Raw genomic sequence first — 20,233 nt, forward strand, 5'->3', positions numbered from 1 at the left:
CGATAATGAAGTCAAGCCAAGTTGTTAAATAAACCCATACATTGTTTTCCTCTAACTCAAACCTTTGTTTCACACAGCGCTAATTACTAGGAAAGAAGATAGACAGCCAAAGGGAGGGGAAAGTTCTCATTACCACAGCCTCCAAATTAATTACCAGATAGCTTCAGCAAAGTCTGAAGCAAATGGAGAAATGTCAATCCATCCTCAGAAAGGCTGAAGTAATGTTCTTTAAAGACAATAAATCATAACGATCACTTCAGCACATGTATATACATGACTAATTTGAAGTCAATGATGACACTCAGGTGAGCAAACTATTTTCCCCCAGGACTTACATCTCCATCTGCAAACAACAGAAAGCTCCCCAAAAGAAAAACACAAGCCACAGTGCATTTCTGTCTTGCTGACAAAGTTTCCTTGGTGAGAGTCTGCACAGGGTTGAGCTTGTCCCAAGACATTCAAAGAGAATCCTTGAAACCAGGAAGGGTTAGAAATGTGCATATTCAAAACTAACCACAAGCTGTGTATTTTGTTTAGAGCTATGTCCCCCGTGTGGCTGAGCCTGGGGAATACAGACCTGGATCAAAGGCAAAACAAAGCTTGCTTTTAAACAGCGTGTAAAGGTTAGTTCTTACCAAACATAAACCCCTCTGCAATTTCATAGCAAGTTGTGTAGTGGGAAATTCTAGCTCAATTCTACTTCCAAAGAAGTGTTGAGGTTTCAAAATCAGGTTTTGCTCTATCATGGAAGGAAATCTTACTTCTTAAAATACAAATTCTGATAGTCAATAATAATAAAGGCAATGTACACTCACAGCAGGGTTCTGCCAGTCAGAAAACACACAGTTTGAGAAGCAGTCCCCAACAGCCACAGGCCAACAGCATCACTTCATTCTCTCAACACTGAGATTTTTAACCCCACGGGAACTGCTTCAGCTCTATTGCCAGTTTCATCAATGTGATCCTATCCTGCAATATCAGTTCTTCCTGGATGATATCAGAGAGCTCCAAGTGCCATGCTGAGTAGCACTACAGTTTGTTACATATCAGATCTGAACAAAGTAGAGTCTACATGTCTAGAATATATGTGAGACATAGGAAAAAAGCCAGCGTGCCCTCTAAACCCACAACCATCCTCTTGCCCACAAACAGCCTTCTTTTCAGAAAAAGAGTGTTGCCATCTCAATGTACCCTCAAGAAAATCCTCCCCTCCCACCATTACCCATTACAACCAAGTTACTTCTACCAAATTATACTCCTGTCCATAGCAAAGAAGGAAATTTGGCTCTGCTTAAAAATCACCTTATAAACAATCTGATTTACCCAGCTGCATGTTACATGAAGCCAGATAATAGCCCAGTACTGACATTACCCTACATAGTACTACTAGCAAGGAAATTAGCTCATGTTATTACCACTGCTACAGTAGTAAAATGATATTCTACATTCAGAAAAGCTTAGGGTTTATAATTCTTGTATTTGATTTTAAAAACTGGATAGCACCACAGAAGCAAGAACACTCTTCTCTTGATCACGGTTATTATAAAAGTCATTTTGCACTTTTGGAACAATTCCTCCCAAATAAATATTCATCATTGGACCAACTCCTTTCTATGACATTCAATTTGGAAGGGCATGCTAGTATTTGTGCCTCCAAAGGCACTAGATTAGAAAAATTCATAAATGTTTGGTGCCTGGCTAAGTACTGCTTAAATAAGAATGGATAGGAGTAATAGATTTCGTAACTATAATTATCTATTGCAAATAATGTGCCTTTGTATTCACAAAAATAGAGAGATTTTATGGTCTTTTCCCCCTTTTTTTTCTTTTTATACATTTTATTGCATTATATGTTGACTTAATGGAAATCTGTGTAAACTATAACACATCTACAACAGAAATTCTAGTGAAAGACAGGTTGCTGTGAAGATGTTACCCGCATTTCAATCCCTAAGAAAAGTCTTGGAGAAGGCTGCTTCAATAGGCACAACTCCACCTTTCCAGCCTTTATTAAGACACTCTGTGGAACACAAACTTACAAGCCCTATTTTTCCCTCCAAAATGGCTCATGAAGTCTTCCCTGCCCAGCTGTTATGATATATCATTACAAATACAGAGGTTCCTAGACCAAGAACAGACTTCAGGATGCAGACAAGCAACAAATATACGCGCTTGCAGCGAGTTTACAAGCATCTTGGGGGGTAAGAGGGCTCCCTTGGAGTATTCCCAAAGAAGCCAAGAACCAACCTCTGAGTGGATCAACAGCCATGAGTAGAGAGCAAATATGGCCAAATGTCCCCTCTCCCCAGGGCCACTTCCAATCAGCTGCACACATGCAACCATGCAACCTTACCCTTCTCCACAGCTACAGGTGAAAGGAGGTTGCGGCAAGGTGGGTGTCGGGCTCTTCTCCCAAGTAAAAAGCAACAGGACAAGACGTAACAGCCTAAAGTTGAGCAAGGGGAGGTTTAGACTGGATATGAGGAAAAATATTCCTTCCCAGAAAGGGCTGTCAATCATTGGAACAGGCTGCACAGGGCAGTGGTAGAGTCGTTGTCCATGGAGGAACTTAAAAGACATGTAGATGCAGTGCTTAGGAGCATGGTTTATTTGTGAACTTAGCAGTGCTGAGTTAATGGTTGGACTCAATGATCTTAAAGGTCTTTTCCAATCTCAACTATTCCATGATCCCATGTCTGCCTAGTGCTGTTTGAAATCCGTGACACCACATGGCCAACACGTGAAGGGTATGGGGTTGTACTGTTTCTGAAGGTGGTACAAAGGTGAAAAGTTTCTAACCCATCATACTGCATCCTTCAGACTTTTTCTGCATGACCAGCTGGTTTAGTTTGTATTTGTTAAAACCAAGGTTTTTTTACAAAAAGAGCTTTTTAAATTTTCTATCAATTATGCATCTTCAGCTGCACTTGAAAGAAAGGATATTGGTTCTAGACTTAACTCATAGATTTTCACTCTTTTGTTCTATCAGGATTTCCAAACACACACAGAAAACCAGAGAGAGATCTCTCTCTCAGGAAAACAACACTGCTGTCATTTGTCAGGTCACTGCTCCTCGTCACACAGCCCTATCATGTCAACTTCCTCACCTTAGTTCCTGGAAAGACAAACCAGCATTTTAAGGTCCCTTCCAAACCTAACCAGTCTATGATTCTAATACACTATCGGAAGAACAAGTTGTTTAAAAACACAAGATATTAATGAATAAAGACAACTGTTTATAACAAGAAAGAAACTGTGCAAACAGAGGAAAGAAGTGGTTTAGTAACTGCAGAAGGGAGAGAGATGATGTCAATGATTATAGACTACAAACTAGCATAAGGCAAGAATGTTGTGCTTTTAAAAAAAAGCCAAACACTATCTTGAAATGCATAAATAAGAGTATTGATTGCAGTGCATGACTTGCCAACATCTTGCTGATTGTGAAGCTAGTAAGATCTCAGCTGAATATCACACGTTCCAGCTGGACAAAGTCCAGAAGAGATCGATGAGAAAGTGAGGTCTGCAAAGTACAATCTATGTGGAAAAAGGGAAGGAATAGTAGTTAAACTAGACAACAGAAAGCTGGGGAAGCACGACATAAGCACAGTTGAAAAGAATGAGAATAAATTGGTCTTCTTGTCCTAACTGCAGATAGGTTAAGTGAAGAATTTAAGTTGCAGTGAAAAAGGGAAGGGAAGAGGAGAAGATAAAACTCTGTAGCAGTAAGGACGACTACAAACTGCCTCAGACTTCATAGAAGCTCTAGCTGGAGAGGTTTTGGTCTTTAAACCTATTAGATAAAAATCAATCATTCCTGAATTACATTATCTTGATGCTCTGTGGGGACAGAGGGAGGGATTATATGACATCTCAAGGTTCTTCCAGTCCTTTGATTCCTTGCAGTATTTTGGTGTTGCTTTATGAAATGGAAGGTGATTGACAACTGGCAACTTCATGCACTACAGTTACAAGTATGGCTAAAAAATCCAGTGGATAAGCAGCTGATTTTTCAGCATTTATTACATACACAGATAGGAAAATGGTGCCTAGTGAACTTTCACTGCCTTCAAGGCCATTTCTTTACACCTACATTAGCTCATTGTATCTTCCCAGAAAGAGCCATTCTGATTTATGGCACCCTACACTGTCATGATTTATTTACTCTCTTTAATTTCCAGTTAATTGACATCAGCTGTACATCACTTGAAGCTGTAGTTCAGTTTGGCCTTGTAGTGTTTTGTTTTCCTTAAATGCATGCTTTGTTCTTCAATTTATCACACCAGAGCTTCTTTATCATTCAGGTATTTTCCATTCAGGTAACGTGACTGGCCCAAACACATGAATGACTACAAAGTTTTGCATCCTAGGAGAGTAGAAAGGTATCATCTTCCTACCAATCATGAGTAAATATAGAAGTATAAAGTTTTTTGCCCCTCAAAATTCTCAACTTGAAATGAAATGTTCAAATATCAACATTTATTCACAGAAATTAATTCATCTTTTTTCTTCAGATTGGGTGTGAACATTCTGCTTATTTCATAATGAAGTTAGTCTAGGAAAGTATAGGTTTCCTTTCTGCATATTAGAGAAGCAAAAGGTAATAAGTCACAGTATTTATGCAGTTACGAAGACATTCTCAGGCAAGATTCCCATTCAAATGACTGACATCAGATCTTTTGTATGTGACATTATGATTTACCACATTCTATGGAGACACAATCATCGAATAGATAGGGTTGGAAGGGACTTTAAGACCATCTAGTTCCAACCCTCCTGCCATGGGCAGGGATGCCTCACATTAGACCATGTCACCCAGGACTCCATCCAATCTGGCCTTGAACACTGCCAGGGATGGAGCATTTATCAATTCTTTGGGCAACTTGTTCCAGTGCTTCACCACCCTCAAGAAATAAGTTAGCAAGATGCAGTTATCTATTGATAATATAAACATCTGCATATCAGATATTGGGTTTGGAAGGAGATATGGAAAGGAGGGCATTAGAGTTTTCTTAGGAACTTATGTCAGAGTAGAGAGGGAGTCCTCAGGTATGTAATGCCAACCCTCTGTCCTGGCGACAATGTACAACACAATGCATAACACATGCATCAGTTACTAGCAGTTGGAGCAATTTGTATGAAATGTATTATTAACAGCACATGCTTAAAAATGGATTTCAAATTTGAGAAGCTAAAACTGCGTATCTGTCTTTTCTCCCCAACAGATCAATAATTCACCCTATATTTATGATTGTTTCCAGTTCATCAGGTCCATTTGCAAATGCTGACTCCCCTCCAGCGATTCTCAGTGGGCTGCAGGTAAAAACGGGAGTACCTGTGATGCATGCAAGACATGACACTGAGGAATGGATGATTCTACTAGTAGACATTTAAGAGATTAAGGAGGGGCTTGAACAAATACAGCATAAAGTTGCCTGCAAAAATATGTAAAATAAACTAGTTCTATATCCATTTCTATAGCCAGTTGCTTAGCAATGGTGCAAAATTTGTGTAACTGCAGTTTGTACAATGACAGGATGAGGCTCACGGTATGTCATGACTAATTCTGACAATCCCAGCCTATCCCTGGTTGTCACAGAAGCTAATGATGGATTGTTAGAAACCACTTCAGCCTCAGGCAAAGCCCTGGGAAGTTAACTAGTAGGACAATCTATATTAAGAAGTAAAACCCAGTTTATTGGCTATTTTGGGGATATTACTTCTGCTAATCAAGAGAAACTTTACTAAGCCATCACCCAGTTTCAGGATCAGGCTCAGTTGGTAGCATAGAGATCAGATCAGAGATAAGTGTATTTCCATCCAACACATGGGTGGAATTGGTCTAGCCACCTGATTCTCCTTACACAATGACAAGCTTAGCAGCAGATCATTAAAAATGGGTTCATTTAAATGGATGGTTCATGAAAATTAATTCCAAGACATCCATTAAAGCCTTTCACTTCTCATAGGAAGAAAATAAGTATAGCACAAAACCAACAGTGCTTTGAAAAATAAAGGAGACTGGAAACCCACAAAATGCAGTAACTCTCCCAATAAGTTGTTGTCCATTTTGTAGCTACTTCAAAGTTCAAAAAGAAAGAAGTACAGATGTAGCTATCATTACAAGTCTGCTGTTTTATGTGCAAGAACAGCAAGAGTTGAAGATGAACTTGGGAAACCTCAGAACAGAATCAAAATATGGCTAAAAATCCAAATGCTGCTATTTTCCAGTGCAGAATTTCATGGCAAATACAAAATTAACTTCTGTCAAACTGACTTTCAAGAAATAATCTTAAAATTTGCCTTGTTCAATCCAATCTTCTCCCACTAAGGACAATGAATTTCCTAGTATAGATCATTGAATCCATTAATGGCCAGTTTGGCAGCCACTCCTTATTGCTGTTTAACTGGTGAGTTAAGAAATATTTTACAATAAATACCTTATTGGACAAATAATACCATTGCCTTTTCCAACTTGCAGACCATCAGAGAGCAGATGGCTATTTCTATAAGCATACTCATTATTCAAAGTACTAAACATGGTGTACCATCAAACAGTTCTCAACCAGTTCTACATTCACTTCTTGGACTATGCCAATTCTTAGTGACCAGTTAAAAGTTGTCCTGAATGGACAAGCGCATCTGCACTTCCTATGTGAACAAGGACTCAGATGAATGTGAAATTCTCTTTCTAAGCTTGCTCAGACAGCAAATGGGAAGAGAGAAGTAGGATGCAAAACTCCATGGCAGTCATTTAAAGGCTAGAGTATATTCTTACAATGCACTTGTATACACTCCTTGAGTGTTTGTGTATAGACACATACCTTTTAATATCAGTATTACCTCCGTGCATGTCAGATAAAGAATACATTTTCATGTCTAACTGACCTATTTTGAACCCATATACGGAAGACATGAAAAATGAAAATCCATAGCTCAGGAACTTGCTGTAAAGCTGTTTCTTCCTTAGCACTGCTGCTCTTCTGCAATTCCCTGTGGTTAAAGCCTTTATTTCCTTCCTCTTCCAAAAATACCCTCCCATGTTACCAACAGTTGCCAAAGGCCAATCTTGCTGAAAAGAGAGGCTATTACTCTCAGAGGAAAGAGCAAAAGGAGTTGTTTTATCTAACATTGCTAAATTAGCCACGTTTTTCCAAACTGTTTGACAGATTTTGTTTTCAGTACATCACAACACTGAACTTCACTCACAGAGTCTCCAATAGGGTAAAAATAGCAGCCAAGAGGCAGTTCAGGCCCCTTGAGGTCTTCTTTTGCTCATGTTATGGAGTCTAGATTAATTTAATAGAAGGAAACAAAGTTCCAAGGAGCTCACTCCATGAACAAGCTGAAACTGGAGAGTAATAACTTCTAATTGGAGAATGTCTAGAAGCAACTTTTTGATACCATTTTAAAAGTGCTTTAGCATTTAACAAAACTCTGCATTAGATTTTGTGATGCTTTTCCATAACAACCTAATCATAACAGCCAAAACCTGTATTTTCTTTCATATAACAAGAGAAAGGACTTTTCTGCCCTTCAGAGCTTGCACACTGGAGACAGATTGCTGCAGTTTACTTTTCAATTCAGATATGAAGACTGAACCACCTATCTATGCCCTCTGTCATAATTCCAATATTGAGAAACATTTTAATGAATCGAAACTCCAAGTACAGGGCTAACGTGATAGATAAGTTCACAATAAAGGCAAGATAAAGATAAAGTTAAAACCTGACTGAGATGCGGCTTCCAGAAGCAGAGGCATCTCCTAATGGCAAATGACATACTCCACTAATGTCCATTTCCATTTCCCTGTCTGAAAATCTCTCTTCCCACAGCTCTGATAACTACTTTGCAAAAGGCAGGCAGCCACAAGCTTGCAGAGTCCCTGTTATAAAATGGTTTCCTCTTACACAAATCAACCTTTTCCTTGAAAAAAACCCTCCTGTATCCAATGACAGACTTCAGGGCAGATACACTGAGATAACAGCAATCCCTACTTGTGATCACATCTGCTATTAACAATGAAAAACAGGAAAAAGCACACTCTTTGTCCTAGAAGCCCTTCAGCTCCAAATCCTTGATCCTTTGCAGCACAGCATCCGTTCATTCAAAAGCCATCAGGATGCTCACACCAGGCAATCAATAGGACTTCACACGCTGAACACCCACTGAAGCTGCTGTTAAGTTTTTCTGGCTTCTATGTTGGCAGGACCTTAAAACAAAACCCCAAACAACATAGAGCAAAACCAAAACAACCCACTGTTGCTTAGGCACAACAAATAAAGCTGGTAGTGCTGCTGTTATCTCCTGTAGCCATTACAGAAAAGACTGCTTTACAGAAATAACATAAGGTCCCTTCAGTATCAATCTTATCTTCAATGTGGATACAAAACTCCCATGCAAGTCAGTGGCAGAGTCATACAAATGATCAGCAGAACTGGTTCCAGAGAGCTCAGTCTAAGGGTAGAATACAACATAACATAAATTAATATATAACCCATTAAATCATAAGATTATCTACAAAAACAGCACCAGAGCTATTGGCTGGGAACAGCAGCACTTACTAAGAGGGCCTTCACTGAACCAAAATTTCACAGATTTCAACAGAAGATGCTCTCCATTAAATTTCTTTATGGGGCTCTTAAATACTGCAATGATCCAGCACAAACTAAATATTCATCAATATATTCCCTCAACTGATATTCCTGGATTTGATAGCTTCAAGTGTTACCTTTTAGTTCTTAAGAAGCTTTCCTGAGCTCTGAACAATTGAGCTCAGTTGTTACACACATCTGAGACACTCCTCTAGTTCTTTTCTTGAGGTTATCTCTACAAGCTTCAGCTGATTGCTAGCAACAGCTCAGAGTTCACACTGTGCTGTGGCTGAAATACAAGCCTAGGTGGTTAAAGGGAGTTATTAAAGATGAATTTTGATTTCAGGACAAGATTGTCCAGGAACAATTAAACTCTATTCACAATTTCCACGCACAAGGAAGCTGTTGAACACTCCCTGCTACTTGATTATACGTTACTTTAATGATCCCATTGATTAGGTGACTTTTTCAAACAAGTAAGAATGCCCATTCCCAGCCGTACTTTTCTGCACTTGATCACTCTCTGCTCTGATGCAGTTTTTACTTTTTATTTAAGAGGCAGGTTGTTAACATTCTGGGAAACTGTTTAGTTTCTATGAATCTTTAACAATGGTCAGTGATTAGCAAGGCTTTTTACATATTTAATGACGCAGTTACTGATAATGATAAGCTGTTCACCCTGCACCTTGAATGTTGAATTGATTACCTGCCTCTAATATTGTTTTCCTGATTAATACAGAGAGGTAGGTGCAGTGGATGGGCATGATGAAGCTCAACAATGAGGCTTTTTCTATAATTATCAAAAGTACTACATTGAGATGACTGGAATGACAGAGTAATTTTAGGCTGGAGGAGACACCTGGAGACAGCCAATTCTACCTTGTGCCTGAAGCAAGGCCAGCTTCAATGTTAGGTTGGGTTACTCAGGACATCGTCAAGTCTTGTTACAACTCCAAGTATGAAGATTTCTCTCTGTGCCCTGCTCCTGTACTGAGCCAGACTCATGGTGAATTTGTGGGGCTTTTTAACCTTATATCCAGTTGCAGTTTCCACTACTTCAGCTTGTGATTGTTATGTCTTGCATGGACTTGCATCTGCAAAGATGATCTTGCCCTCCCCGCTGCCTAATTGCCTTCTATAGTCCATATTTATCAAGAGCAAAGCTGTAGAGTGGTGTTTTCTGTATGGTATAAGACCAAATAGGGCAACTACGTGGGATTTTGGGACAGGACAGCCTCTCACTGCTCTGGAAACCTCCTAGGAGTCATGGCAATCTAGCTGAACTGATTGCTCTCTAATAAGCCTGATGGAAGCCCGACACACACAAAATACCACCCATACCCTAAAATAAAAATGATAATGCAAAGCAGCACCATGTCCATTAATGCTATTTCTATGCTCACCTTATTCAGACAAAGAAATAAAATAGATACATAAATAAAATACTTGACATATTATGTAGGTATACATAAGTATAGCCTTCTGCTGGCTGCTTAATGGGGCAAACCCTAGAAAAGAATGAAACACGACCATGACACCACAAAGACAGTACTTTGGGGAAAGCAGAATTACAAGTGTCATGTCCTGATAAATGACGTCTCTCCAGCTGAATATTTTCCTTTAATGTTATGACTTGCACAGAAGCCCCTTTCACTTATTATAAGACCTTGGAGAAAGCTCTGTTTTCACAGCCAACTTCCATACATGAATCACGTCTGCCTTCCTTGCTTATAAATGCTGTCACCTATTCCAGAAGTCTCACTTTTTCCTTTTTTCACCCTTAAAAAATGTTTTGCTTTGATAAAGACTACATTTTTTATTTTAATAAAAAAGATTCATGCTGCGATAATGTCCTATGTGAAAAAGCGATATTTGAAATACATAATCCAACTGTATTGAAAGTGGTCTCCTGCAGCTCCTACTAAAATAGCTGACTTTCTGATCCTGACATCTAATAACCCTTTCAATGGTCAGCAGCTAAACATCTTTATTATCTGCCATTCAAATAAAGACTGTAATTAAGACTGAAATGTTCTACTGGTTTCAAAATAAGCAAACAAGGAAAGACACTTCTTGGTGCATCATTTCTAAGGAAAAATTAAAATGAAACTCTTACTATGCAATCTTAAATACTTCTAATCAGACACTCACCTGGTATGTTAAAGTGAAACTATAATTCAGGAAAGAACACAAGTCTAGGGCCAAAACTGTTACAAGGAAAGACTCTTGAAGGAATACTTGGCTCACAGGGAAATGATAAGGGTCATTAATTGAAAGAGAGGAATAGGCTTTCTTGGACAATGCAGATGTAGAAGGGATTTAATTATTTAAAAGGTTATAAAAAGAACTCAATCTCTATTATATCCAATTTGCTTCCCTTTAAATTTGCCAAAAGGTATGACAAAGAAAAAGACGCTGAAACTTACAGAAGGAAAGGTCTTAACCCATGAGGAAGAAACTAATCTTCCCATTCACATGAGAAAGGACCAAAAGCATCAGCAAAATAATTTATATGCCTCTAGGGAAAAGCTTTTTCCCAGAATCCTTCAAGAAGCAGAAATCTTGTCATTGTATTACCGACAGTACAAACAATGTGAGGCACAAAATAAAATTAAAATTTATAGGGATCAAACTTCATCAAAATCTATTACATATGCACATATCCCAAACACCTCCTTGTTTTTAGTAACAGCAATCTGTAGTGACTCTAAGTGCGAAGATGGCGTCCTATCCTTAGATAACTTCTCTGAATTTCTGAACTTTTATGCATCTGCTCTTTATTCTTATTCCCGAGATTGATGCAACTCCATTCTTTAAACAACCACAGAAAGCAAAATCTACTGCACTGTCTTTGTGGACTTAAAGCCATTTCATTATTTCCTCATCTTTTTCTAATCTCAGATTTAATTATACACTTCGCTGTGTTTGTCTTCACTGCAACAGCTCCATCTGTCTCCACCCTGCATCTGTCCTGTACTTGCACAGTATTCTCTACAATGTCCTGTCACACCTTGCACAGTCCTGACAGCAGATGCCACATGGAGTTCCAACACTCCAATTCCCTCTCTAAATTCACTGCTCCTTCCCAGCCCTGTATTGCCCCCATCTCTCCTACTGCAGTTATAACTAACTTAAGAGACCACATCTCATGAGAAACAATGAGATTAATCACCCTATGCACCTAATAAAAGTCACTTTGGAAAATGAGGCTTGAGCTCTGTGAACATGATTTAAGCATGCAGGCTAATCACACCACTGCAAACAGTGTAGCACTTCTCATTCGTAATTAGAGCTGTGGAGCGTGGTACTGAATAACACAGACTTCCTGAAGATATTCTGTATCTGTGAAAAGAAAAACCGTAGCTGCTTTTCTAAGTAATTTATAGCCCTTGCTTCAATCACCCTTTGCTAAAAAGAAATGAAAACAGTGGGTATTTTTGAGCTAAGTGTTGTTGCAGACAAAAGCATAACCTTTATAAACACCAAACTGTAGCACTGAAGAGCCAATATTTCTAATACTCATACAGAGACGGTAAAAAACAAATCTAAAGTCCCAGGAGCTTTTGTCAGCTCATGCAGCAAGTGTATTTTGAGCACGTCCTTGTATATGTGCTCATACATGAATGTGTGCCAATACGCACTTACATAAATCTTCCCTTAGTGAAAAGGGAGAGTGTCTAAAATTTTCCTTCAGTTTTTCCCTGCCAGCTGGCTGGGTGAGCTGAGGACAGCAGGGAACATGCATATAAGGATTTTCATATTTTAGAGACCTGTCATTTCGAGGATAAACTCCTCATTGCAGTACTCCCAGAACCAGAAACAAGACCAATCCTCCTGCACCCAGCAGTCAGAGCTGCTCCAGAGCTCCACAGCCCAAGTAAATCCTGATCCTTACACAAGGGACTTGAAGAATTTCCCCCATACATTCATTTGCACGCACTGTCGTGGGTATTTCTAGATTCAAGTTGAGAAATCAGGGCTTAAGTTTACCACTGTTCCTTTCAAAGTATACTTAATCCATCAGTATTAGCCCATAGGACTGCCGTGAACAGAACGACGTGCAGGCACGCTGAGAGAAGGCTGGCATGTAGGACACTGGAAGAATTAAAGCTAAACCTGTGGTCTCAGTGAACACAATCACTGGACAAAAAGGACAACTTATTCTGTTAAGTTACCTCAGCTGTGTTAGTTAATTATGTTGAAAACTTCCATTAAAATATAACCAGAAACACATTGTTGGCTTCTTGCTAAGTCCATCCCAAGAAAAGAACGGTTGCACAAGGTTGGCCTTGGAAAGCTACAGTGGTATTATATTCCATTATATTTACTGTAAGCGTTTCTATCAGGTCTGGGGTTAGTTTGCTTGGTTTTGCATAGAAGACAATCACTTCATGCTAAAAAGATCTTGTGTTTTACCCCAAGGAAGACAAAACTAAAGGGGGATGAATGAGGACAACACAGGTCAGGCCCATAACCTCTCAGTTACTCCACTTCCATTGGAAAGTAAGATGTGAGCTAGTGAAGGGATGAGATTTCTCCCTACTCCACATCTGAGACTTTAAAAAAGAGTCAAATTCTTCATATTGTTTGTATATATGCATATGCATACATACACATATATGTGAATAATCTCTGTGAAAACGTAAATAAGTAAGCATTTACCTATCACATATTTGTTGATTTTCCCAGAAATCCGTTCCTTCAGCCCAAGCTGCACAGGTAGTTCCGTTAGTTCTGGCATCAATACTGTCCCACAGCAAGAGCAATTCATTATATCCCAGGTGTCTACACATAAGATGAACTCACATCTCACACTGAGAGCTGCTTGCACAAACACCTCTCAACCATGTCAAGCATTTATTTCTGAAAACCCTATTTATTACATTTAAAGTCTACAATTCAACAAGTTAGAAAAAGGCCTGGGAGGGTTGTAGGGGGAGGGAATCCCTTGGTACCACTGGCAAGTGCTAATAAGGCAAAGGATTAGCAGCAAAGTCAGATACCTCATTGCTTTTACAGAGGCACTTGTTACTTAGAGGAAATTAAATCTTACACACTGCAGAGTTGGTTCAATATCCCTGCGAACATTCAACATCGGACACACTGCTCCTAACCATGGTGGTAAAATAAATCTCTTTCAAAAGACAAGAATAGGCTGGTGACCAAGAGCTGATGTTCCCTGGTTCTGTGAAAGGATTTTGAGAGATTAAATACATTTGTAGGTTCTGAAACTGGGTGGGATTACTGATGGGAGCTTTCACATGACACTGTATCTAGGCAGAGATCACACTGACACCCATTGTTGGGCAAACAGGGAAAAGCTGAGATTAAAAAAGTATCCTTAAACATTCCAAAGCACAGCATCCCTATGAAGCCTCTTGCTTTGTTCATTTCCATCTACTCTCTACCTATGACATTAATTTTCAGGTTCTATCTCTTGCTGCCTTCTCTCAGTCCATGGTACAGAGAATTACCCATCTCCTGTAGTGTTGCAGTATAATCTGAGACACTTTGCTTCATCAGCATCAACACGGTTATGTTGCAGTAAGTGTCCTTCAGGGGAAGTATTCAGACTCCCAAACCTCCGTAAGCCAGACACATCAAAAGAAGGAATGGAAAAAGGACAGAAAGTAAGAATAGAGCGAGTCATCTTTTTCACAACTAGGAAAATTAGAAAAGAAAATACCAAAGTGTCAGATTTGACATATTTTTTACTTTTTAACTACTGCATGAATGGAAAGAGCTCTTTTCTGAGCAGGACTGTTTTGAGATTTCTGCAGGGTTTTACAATGGTTAGTGTGGAAGTGGCAATTAAAAAGATCTATTCCTGTTCAGAGGCAGGAAATACCATCATTATATGGCACCTTCAAAACATAGTAGGAGCTCTTGTTTCAGTGAAAAGGTAATAACTTACCCTCCCCATTAAACAAGACATCAAGTTTAATTCTTTTCAATCAGTTTAAAAACAGAAATGCCAAAGTAATTTTATTTTTGCAGTTATAAAACTGATCTTAAGAGACAAAATTCCATCCCGGAAAAAGTAAATCCTACAGAGAAGTCGATTTCCTAGACGGAAGATGTTCATACAGTACATTTCCACTCCTTTCCCTTTTGCCCTACAGTATCACCTCCATGCTCAGTAGACAGATAAACCTTAACTACATGCCCATGAATGATAAAAGAATCAGCTAGAATGAGCTGAGGACAAAATGTCAATGTACTTTGCTTTCATCTCTCCCCAGGGCTGCCAAATGTTCAGATTTTTCTTCAGTAACTGTCTCAGCCCCATAGTAACAAAATTAAGAACTGAAATCTGGCTTCCGAGTCCCAAAGCCCAGTTTCTTTGTTTCATCCTTCCCTCTTACATGCACTTTGCTGGTAGCAGCTTAATCTTTGCTGTATGATTAATAGAAAAGACTTTTGAGTTGGGTTTGGTTTTTCTCTGGGGATGGGGAGGAGGCAGTTGCTTGTTTACTACAGAAGCTGTTAACATTTTCCAACTAAGTTTCTAAGCAGTCAGCCTAAGGTCTCTTATGAGGAGGTTTTCTTGTTGTTGCTTGTTAAGTTCTATTGCAGAAGACTTGAAAATGTGGGTGTCATTAGCCAGAGATTAACCATTTCCTGGTGTTCATTGTGGCAGTGAGAGGAACTACTAACAATCAATCTTCCCCTTTCAGCTGAGTGGTACTCCTTCTGGTAGCAAGTTAAAGAACAGCACGGGTGCATAAACCTGTGGGTAAATCTAGAGAAGAGAGAACTGCACTTAAAACGTTCACAGGGTATGGAATAAAGCAGCTGGACATCTCAGCTACTCCTCCTCGATGGAGCATCCCTGATGATCCAACATCCCCCTCCTGCCCTGCAAACATTCTCACCCTGTCCATTCACAGCAGATATTTCTACAGCTCAACCCTTGCAACCTACGCTGCAGTACTAACAAACCAGAGCTCAAGCTCATCTGAAAGAAGATTTCAAGGATGTGGCAAGTGATTAAGCAGTGAAAAACAAATGTATGATGTTCTAACTCCAGCAGACTTAAATTATAGCCAAAAGGGTAAGCCAAAATAATATTGCAGCTGTAAAATCAGGAGTAAAAAAATAGAAAGTATTTATCTTTCCCTTTGTGTGTACCCTTTATGACCCACTCTAATTCTAGGATCCCACGTGATTTTCCTGTCATAGAGATACAGACAAAAGTCCTGCTCAGTCCCCAGCCACATTTCCAGGTACAATAACACTTCTTTCTCAGACTGCTTGCTTACAATCACATTTTTATTGCCAGCCTGGTGGTACCTTAGTGATAGCAGTTCAGCACCCCAGCATAAAGCAAGCAGATTTAGGTATAGTGCACCTTGGAGCAGCCCTATGTGTGTTGATGGGCTTGATCTTAAACACATGAAAAGACCTGCTTGGCTCCTCCAGCACCTGCTGCTGACCAAGCTGCAGACAGCAGGGCCACAGGAGTTACCCTCTCAAGGGTAAGTAATGGATGATGACAACTCAATAGTCACCAGCCAAGGAAGGGAGTGAAGTGAGGGAACTAAGAAGGACAATTACTTCAGCCAGAAAAATAAGCAGAGCAAGGAAAAGGGAAGAAATACAGTCAGAAGCTCTGTGCAAGTTCTGCAATTCCCTTTCTGTGAGCTCCGAGAGTTAAACTTGCAGAATTCATAGACTCATAGAGAAGACCAGGGTGGGAGGACACGGTGCTCGCTCATTCTCAATAGCAAAGCACACAGCTTGCCTGGACAAATTCCTGCCCGAATTCCTTGTGGCATATTTTGGAATGAGGAGTTTAGGAACCAAAACCATTCCTATTTTTTCTAGCTGACACTGGTTCTAGCCTTCTAATTGCTATAGCAGCTGTTGATCCGTTAAAGGACCAGCTGATTAAATCCAGAAAGAATAAAAAGGCTGAGTACTGAAAAAATACAAATAGACAAACCAGGTTATACAGATACAGCTTCTATTTCAGATATTCTTCCCTTGTATTCTTTCCTATTCTTCCTCTATTTCAGGACAGGGTAGATGCTTTATCTCAGTTCCTGGTATACCGACAAAGAGATTCTTTCTTTTGAAAATTATATATATTTACTGTGAATTATAAGTAATATATTCTTCACAAGGCTTTGAAAGTAACATTTGCTTTTCATTCCCATGGCTCACACTTGATTGTACTGGCAGGAAGTCAAGACTCACAAAGCAGCCTCCTGTCTAATCAAAATTAATATACAGTAATAATTGGAAGGGCACTGGAACAAAACACTGAATGGTGCCAATAAGAAGCAAATATCACACTGAGTGCAACGTGTATGTTTTCAGAAGGGCTGGGGAAAGCAGCACCATTCCATGGAGCACAGAAGCAGGCTGCTTTTCAGAACAGGAGCAAGAAGAAGGTCTGTGATGCCCATCCTTCCCCCTCCAGAGTGTGGACTCACACCAGAGGGGTCAGGCAGCAAACACATATGGGGGCCTGGGGCACTGAGAACTCTGTGCTTGTGTGAAATGGAGCACTCCAAGGAATAAAACTGGAATGATTTCCTACTGCTTTAAGGATTGCTTTGAACTTGTGTGTGCGTGTGTACAAAGTATGCCAGAATGACAGCCCCAGACACTGAATAGGATCATAGAATGGTTAGGGTTGAAAGGGGCCTCAAAGACAATACTGAGCAGCTGTCTCTCCATGAAAGGAGGGCAATGTCCAACTGAGGAGGTGGTCCAGCCTCAGGATGAGCTGATGACAGGAAAGCTGAACCAAAGCCAGTAACACACCACTGGGGTGCATCAGCCTTGATTCTGAGGGACTTCTACTTACAGCTAAGTTAAGGATTAGCAACCTCCACTCAAAAAGGAAAAGATAGAAAGATGCCTCCAAGTCTCCAGCAGGATACATCCCAAATGACTCAGTGTTTTACACCAACCAAACTTGGCAAGAAAGCTGACGAAAGCATCCTGACCCTCCTCCCTTCGCAAGGGTGCACGTCCTGTCCAGACACTAAAAGTGTAACACGCTTATGTTAAAAGTGAGAGCTAATGCAGCAGTAGCTGCTGCACGAATGGGACCAAGGCATCCCTTCATGAAAATCACAAACAAAAAAAACCCAAGAGGGAGACTATTAATAACAGCACTCTCTAAAGGTGTCAAAACTGGCTTCTTTCCACACAAGTTACTTAAGAGTTCTGGATAGAGACTCAGCAGATACTTCAAAAGCTGCTTGATCAAACAGCCCAGTCAGTCTTATGGCCTCTATCAAACAATTCACCACAACAAACCCTGCAAAGGGACCAAGGAAAGACCTGCACCAAGCATAGCTTTGGGGTTCGGAGTAGGGCAGAAGAAGGAATGGGATTTGGTGACAAAGAAATAAACATAGCAACATGCTTGAAGTTCAGTTGCCTATTTTCTTATATGTGTTTCCTTACTTAAGTATTCTTAGAGGTCTCCCCAGTAAAACTAAATAGGAAAAAATAAACATGAATTGACAGGTACAGCAAAAGCTGCCATAACAATTTCACCGAGTTACTGGAAGACAACACTGGGTACTTTTATTCCCAGACCCTTGAAAATCATTTTTAAAAGGTTTATTCATTAAAAACACACTTGCTTTCAAATGCACAAAACCAAAAGGAGATTTTTACTGGGACCTTGTAGCCCCTATTAGGAAAAGATGAACTACTCCCTTACTAACCCACATCATTCCCCCCCTACTGAACCCCAGAGCAATGACTCTAACAACACGAGACAATAATACAGCAGTTCAAGGAAGACCTGTATTAGCTATTACTGCCAATGTAACACTGAGGCTTTTAGCGCGCCTTTAAGGAAACAAAGCTCATATTATCATGGGACATATGGGCACACTCTGGCTTTTTCCTCCCTTCATCACCAACTTTTGGACCTTTGACTCCATTTTTAATAAAGCAGTAATTGTCTTGATGATATTGAGTTTCTTTACACTTTTGGAAAACAAGCACGCAGATAAATGAGAATCATTACAGTTGCCCTTGCCCAAGGAAAGACTTGAAGAGCTCAACTTATTTGCCACTAGAGAACTCACGCAAGAATAAGCATTGCCTAGCTGTGGGAAAGGTACAAGTTTCCTTTCTGCTAGACTACAGAGACTCCAACCATAACCCAGAATCACAGACTGGGTTGGAGGGAACCTTGAAGCTCATTCACTTCCAACTCCCTGCCACAGGCAGGGACCCCTTCCACTGGAGCAGCTTGCTCCAAGCCCCTGTGTCCAACCTGGCCTTGAACACTGCCAGGGATGGGGCAGCCACAGCTTCTCTGGGCACCCTGTGCCAGCACCTCAGCACCCTCACAGGGAAGAGTTTCCTCCTAATGTCTAATCCAAACCTCGCCGTTATCAGTTTAAAGCCATTCCCCCCTTTGTCCTGTCACTATCTGCTCTTATAAAAAGTCTCTTTCACCTCAATGAAAGCAAAACCACGTTCATTGCAGCCTGTGAAGTCAAAGAAGCAAGCTGGACTCTCTCGATAATATCTACACCAAAATTAACAACTTATTTCAGTTATAATGAACTTTCTTCAATTAAAGCTGCTGTATTTGTTTCCAAGGAGATTTCATTACATGGATGGTATGAAGAGTGAAAACAAACCTTTTTACCAAGACAAAAAGGTGAAAATTAAAAGGGTTTTGTTTGGTTTTAATATAAATTTAAGGTGTATTCCTAGACCAATTCAATGTAATGTTTTAAGCTTTGCAGAAATAATTTTCCATTGATTAATTTTATTCTCCAAAGCAGAATTTCATGGTCCCTTAAAATAATGGTTTCTATGTTACGAAATCTGACTGCAATTTAAGCTACTGAAGGGCTAGTTTCATATTATTATTACACTAATTAGTTTGTAACCTTTAGCTAATTGCTTCAGTTCCCCATTAATTCAAGCCCTGATTATCTCATAGATGTTCCACTGCAACAGATATTATTATTATTAGCTCATATGTTTTCAAATGCTAGATACAAACTCCGAGTCAGGCTGCGTCTATTTGCAAATCTGGCTTCACTAAAACCTGCACTTTTACCCTCAGTTCCACTTTCTCTCTCAACTTGGTAATGGCAAAACTCTCCAAGACACTGCAGCGAGCGTGGTTAATAAGATTGTAGCTGGTATTTAGAGCACAGAATGGCATGATGAGGGGTGGGAAAAGCACACAGAGTGACTGAAAGACACAAAAGGTGTTGCTTTTCCACTGGTTTTGCATGGGTGAATCAGAACCAAAGATCCAACATGGCAGAGGAGGACTGGAAGAGGACAGTTACAGCACTACATGATCTAGTCAGACTGAAACAAATGAGCTGTATGAAATAGCTGTATCTCCCCTTTAAATGTTCTTAATTTGATAAAAAAAATAAATTAAGGGTGGTAGCAGATATAGGGCAAGAAGCAATTACAGCAGCAACAAATAGGCTTAGGCACTGCAACCAAAGACAAAACATACATATACTCAGATCTAAATTACCATTCTAATTAAAGCAATATAGGTGAATACAACTGGACATGATGCACTAATTTAATCATTCACTTGCTACGTTGACCCCAAGCACATACACTGGCTTTGCTCATGAATAATTGGGATTTAATAATATATTGAAGGATTATTAAGACTTTTACAT

Source organism: Psittacula echo (assembly GCF_963264785.1).
Source record: "Psittacula echo genome assembly, chromosome: 2".
Taxonomy (NCBI): Eukaryota; Metazoa; Chordata; class Aves; order Psittaciformes; family Psittacidae; genus Psittacula; species Psittacula echo.